A 6000-nucleotide genomic window follows, 5' to 3' on the forward strand; every position below is an offset into this window, starting at 1 on the left:
GAGTGCCCAAAGCACGTGTGCACGGCCGGACCCCCAAAATGCAATGCACGCACAGCCCGCTGCATGCGCCCCGCCCCCCACATGCACACATGGCCGCCATGCGCCCCCCCCCACTGTATGAGCCCTCTCGCATGTGCACACAATCCCTCCACAATCCCGCTCGAACTGGCTCTCAAAATCATCCATTTTGCTTCATCATATTTTAAAATTGATTGTAGAAACTATAGAGATTCCCTGCCATTATTAGGCAGCCTGATTTGTTCAGCTTCAATTCCCAGGAAGGCTGTGAGGATCTGGAAATTCTTAAGAGTTGGTCCAAAATATCTTGAAAGGTAGTAAATTAAAAAACGGCTGTTCTTAGCAGTGACAGTCTGGCATTATATAGCTTTAAGTGTGTTTCGTGGAATAAATTTTGTCTATGAATAGCACTGTTCTGATAAATGAAAATATATTCAGTTATAACCTGCTAATCATGAGGATTCAGAAAGATCTAGAAATTCAAGATATGGGAATTATCAGGAAAGAATCTAATACTAATCAACTATTTTATTGTGTGGAAATGACTATGACTAAAATATTCCTTCCCAGTTTTGATAAAAAGCAACCGAAAGATTTGATTGTATAACATCATTTTGCAGTGTAACTTTTTCCCTACTAAAATCAGTATCAAAATTCCAATCCCAGGTACTGTAATATTATCACTTGTCTACTATGATTCTTTAGAGCTTATTTGTCTCCCTACGTTTCCTGTGGATCTCAACTTTCAGAGTTTCTAGAAGTGTTAATCAACATCTAAAACTTTAGATGTTCCTTCCTTTTTGGAAGGAAAAAGACTGGAATATTGAATATAGAAAGTTTTAATCTTGAATTTGGTTGGCATGCTTACTTATTTTATGAGAACAAAGGGGATAAAGTATTCAAAAGCCACATACTTAGAGACTCTTTGATGAGAGTTTGGAAGAAGCACCGACTCAAATGGGATTACAAAATACTGTTATGGCTGGATCTTGGTCATATCATGTGGAATACAAATATAATGTCACTCGGGGGGGGTTTATATAAAGAAGTTCTTTTTGCAGATGCGGGCAGATGGCAACTGAAGACTTTAGAAACGCTGTTGGAAGAAGGGATTAATTTAACTTGGTTACAGTATAATCAACTTCAATTGAGATGGAAAGAGGACCAAAAAACTGGTATAATGATGCATGAGGAAGAATTGGTTAGACATATAAAAGAGAAAGGTCCAATGCATATTAAAAGGGTTTATAATGTTTTGTTAGAAAGGGATTCAGAAACTGAATTGGTTAAAGATTGCATGATAAAATGGGCACAAAATTTTGCAGAACCAGTGATGTTGGAAACATGGGAAAAAATTTGGGTTCAGACAGTCGTAGAACTTGAGGGAAAATTTTTACAAAATGTTTTATAGATGGCACTTAGATCCTAAGAAATTGTCGTGCATGTACCCTAATGTTCAACCAAAATGCTGGAGATGTGATTGCCTAGATGCCACCTATTTGAGGAAGTCTGGGGGGGAGGGGAGGGTTAGGGGGGGTTAGGGAGGGTTAGGGAGGTCTGGGAGGGTTGGGGGGGAAATTGGGGAGAAAATGTAATTGTAAAACTTTTTCAATTAAAAAAAAAAACTTTAAGACAGGTAGACTTCAACTCCCAGAATTTCCCAGCCAGGATTGTTTGCAACAAGATGCATGCTGGTTGGGAAATTCTGGAAGATGAAGCACACCCATCTTAAAGTTAGGAGGTTGAAAAACACTGTCCTAGAATATCATTTTGCTGTTTAAAATACTGTATTGTTTTCCTAATCATAAATTTTGATTATCAAGGCTTTCTATGCTTGGTGAGATTATCACACCCTCAATATATATAATTTAAACATATTCCTTTATGCCAAGGATGTCAAACTCACATCGTCACGGCGGTGTGATGTGACGTATTGGGACTTTTTCCCCTTTGCTAAAATGGGGATGGGCGTGGCCAGCGCATGACGCATCCGGCCCGTGGGCAGGGAGTTTGACAGCCCTGCTTTATGCCAATCTTCCCCATTGAGATGTCTTCTAGAGAAAATGACACAGCAACATGTTGATCTTGAACCGGAGCTGTTCCTGTTGGGTATCTTACCGGAGAAATTTAGTAAAGAAAATATATATTTGATTATCCATGTAATAACGGCTCAAAATTGGAAAGCAGAAAAATTCCTACAAAGGGAGAGCTAATTAAGAAAATATTAGAATGTGCAGAGATGAGATTAACATTAGCAATTAGAGGGAAGGAAGAATCGGAGTATTACAACATACGGGGCAATTTTATCAATGAATAGAGACTTAATATAGACAACAGACAATGTAAAAATAAAAATATGGGGAAAATATGTTGTAATACATTAAATTTAAATGTAAGAGGAAAGATAAATGTGCACTAAGAAAATTATGATAAATGTTTGAATATGATGACACCAAAAAAAATTTGTACCCAGATGTTACACTGATTAATGATGAATTGTTCGTTTAAAAATAAAAATATTTTTTTTTCTAAAAAAAAAAAGAAGAGACGTCTTCCTTTCACAGATTGGATTACATTTCCCACTGGGGACCAGTGAGTGATGAGATTTGTATCTAACATTGAGAAAGCAAGGATAGAAAAGCTCATCTAATTCATTTACAATTGATTAAAAATGTACTATTTTTTATTTATTCCTCCATTGAAATTGTTTCCTAATTTCAGCACATCATGACGATCAAATCCTAAGAAAAGGGAACATTTTTTTTTTAATTGAGAGACAGGGAGGGAGGGAGGGTGTGATGGAGGTGAAATTCCTTGTCTTTTGTTACAGGCCAGCCCAGGCCCAACCGGTGGTGCCTTTACTCAGTGTGGAAAAGTGGAGTCTAACCTAACCGAGAGACCTGGGGTTAAGGGCGAATTTTAGGAAATGCTCTTTACTTGCTTGTATCACCAACCTTTCAGGCACGATCCGCTGAGCGGAACTGATCTACTGGAAGGAGAAGCGAGCGCCAGCCCAAGCACTGAGCAAGAGGACTGGGGTGATTTTGGGTGCAAATTGTCTCCAACTTAACGCTTAAAAGGAAAAAGGTTTTAAAACATGTCACGGTCAGTTCTAAGCACCGGGCCAGGTCGGGAGTCGTGGCGGGCGTGTCTTTTCCCACAGGCTTAGGCGGATACCCCCTTTTCCCTTGGTCCCCGGGGTCTCCACGACCCCCGCGCGGGCTGAGGCTGGCCCCGCCGAGCCCCCGGGGGAGCCTTCGGGTGGGTCTCCACGCTGCGTTCCTTTCGAATCCAAGACCACCCAGCCGAGCAGGGAAGAGGATGGGGCGCAACCGGGCGGCTTAAAGGCTCCTTCCCAACGGTCGCCCGTCCAGCAGTTAACAATCCACGCGCCTCCTTGCAAAAGGGCTTTTGATCCTACCTGGGAACGCCCCGCCTACTTCCCTAGGCCCCGCCCACGCGGGGGGGCTCGCACACCTTGGTAGGCGGGCAAAGGGGCGGGGCTTTTGCTGGCACGCTAGCGGGCGGGGCCTGCCCGATAAGCCAATGAGACAGAGGAGGCGGGACTTGAGCGCTTCTCGCCTGCCTGCCCTGCTCTTCTGCTTGGGCGCGGCGTCCATCAGTGGGAAGCTGGTTCTCCTCAGCTGAGTTGCAGCCGTCTGGGCAGGGAATGACTGGCGTTGTAGTTCAACACAACCGAAGGACATCGGGAAGGCTTGGACAGGGCTTCGCGCCATGGGACGCGGACAGGATCCGGGCAAGGCACAGAAGATAGTAGAGCCGCCCTAGTGTTTTCTCCTTCTATTGTACCCGTTATTAGGGTTTAGGGAACCCTTGAATTTTGCATACCGGTAATTGGGGGGGGGGGGGGGGGGTAGCTCAGTTTGTAAGAAAATAATGACCTCTAAATTAAAAGATCAAATAAAAATAGAAGTCGGACAATCATTAGATGACAGCCAAGAGATGAAGCCTCCCTCCCCCCCCCCTTTGCAGCCCAGATTTGGAAGATCCAGTTTTCTAGTAAGGTGACCTTCCAGGGAATATCTGGGCAGCATCTGAATGACGAGGTGAAGATGGCCTGCCGCTTTTAAGGTATGGCTGAAACAGAGAGAGACCTAGAGGCAAGCTGGAAAGGAGCCTCAAAGCACTGGAAGATAATGGAAACAGGTTGGCTCTGCTTAAATGGTCTGGATACCCTGCTCAGAGCCTTTCCATCCAATGCGGATGGACCGTTTGTCCCCTACTAAGAGCTGGCCTGAATTGTTCACCTGCCTTTGTCGTCACAGCCTGCTGAGCACCAACGTGAATAATCAGATAATAAAGTACTTCATGCCACATACCTCAAACAAACAAGTCTGAAAACTCTGAAATAAACAGGCAGATTAAACACTGATCTAACAAAGGTAGGGTTGTTTACAACCTTAAACACCTGCCATCAGTTACATAGGGTGTGTGTGCAGCCAATTGACACTAATTCAGAGAGTTGTTTGGTTTTGGCATAGTGAGGCATGAACCCATCTAGGTGTCTTTAACCCAGATTATATTAGTTACAACTGATCAACAAAGGGTTTGGTTTGGTTTGGTTTGAAAAAAACTTGACTTAGTAGGAGTATTTGCAGTGGCCCAGTTCATGAGGCATGGCGAGAACCTTTCTTTTAAATGGACAGCTTCTGAAGAGGATTAACACTACTTGATGTCTTCTCTCCTGAAAAAACAGGGTGAAGGATATTTAGGTGCATGTACCCTCAGAGAATGAAACTACAAAGTGATAACTGAGCTACCAATTTTTGGTTGAGTTCCTGTTGTCTTCCATTGAAGGAACAAGAAGAGTGACATGCTGCCAGAGAATGGAAGTATCTACTTCCAACTACAAGCTTGGTTCCCCAAGATAGTTACAGTTCCCTGACTTTAGCTAATTAAGATTCTGACCTGTACCCTAAATTCCTGTTCTGCGATTGGCTCTTGTGAAGAAATGTTAAGTTTCAAGAAAGCAGATGTTTCCAAGACTCAATGCAGCTCAGACAGCTGGATACAATAGCTGTGTTTACATGACAGATCATACCACAAAACAGGTAACCACATTTTAGCTTAGTTTCTCATGCAACTTGGCCCATGGGGTCAATGCCAGATTTAGACTTGATGAGATCCTAAGCTATAAAAAGCTTGAAGGCCTCTTGTTAAAAAATTGCACTAGAAGGTCTCACAAATGTGTGTACCAAAACAATTTTGGTCACCACAAAAAAATGAAAATGTGTTTTAATTACATAGTCATTTTAAAACTACACAAACATTTATTTTGCAAGTACACATAAAAGCCACATAAAATTCTTTAAAAATCTCTGAAATTTTGGGAGGCCTAAATTGTGGCTTGTTTAATGTATGCCTAAATCTCACAATGCATGTGATTAATTCATAGCTCACTTCATATATTTGTGCATCAAATCAGTCCAATAACTAAGGAATGCCCAGATTTTGAAGTGAAAGTTCAGCCATTTAAAGCAGGATGTGTTGGGGTTAACACTCAAGCTGATAAATTCCTCTGGGTAGCACAGCATTTATGTGACTGTTGTCATTATGGAATGACATACCGAATCTTGATAAAGAGAGATTCTGACAGCATCCAATATATGCATATTACTCCTCAAGTAAAGAGATTCAGGCAGCAGGTACGGGCACACAAACTTCCTTCCTCCCCACAGTCCTCTGAAGGACAGGTAATAGCTATCCAAAAATGTATTACATGATTTCCTAACAAAAAAGCTTTGCAGAGTCAGAAGCTTGGGAATTAAGTAAATTGATTGGAGCGGATCATTTTCTCTGAAATACATGTTCACCATTGGGTCTAACACAGAAAAAAATAAAAAATAGCAGTCATATATTTTCCAGGAGGCGGCAGCAAACCTTTTAAGTTCTTTCAGTCTCTGGACTTCTGCCCTAACCCGACAGCTGATCCTTGTAACAAATTCACTAAGAAGCAAGGAG

Source organism: Pituophis catenifer, unplaced genomic scaffold (genome assembly GCF_029215685.1).
Source record: "Pituophis catenifer annectens isolate HBS135680 unplaced genomic scaffold, rPitCat1.0.hap2 SCAF_9, whole genome shotgun sequence".
In the NCBI taxonomy this organism is placed as follows: domain Eukaryota; kingdom Metazoa; phylum Chordata; class Lepidosauria; order Squamata; family Colubridae; genus Pituophis; species Pituophis catenifer.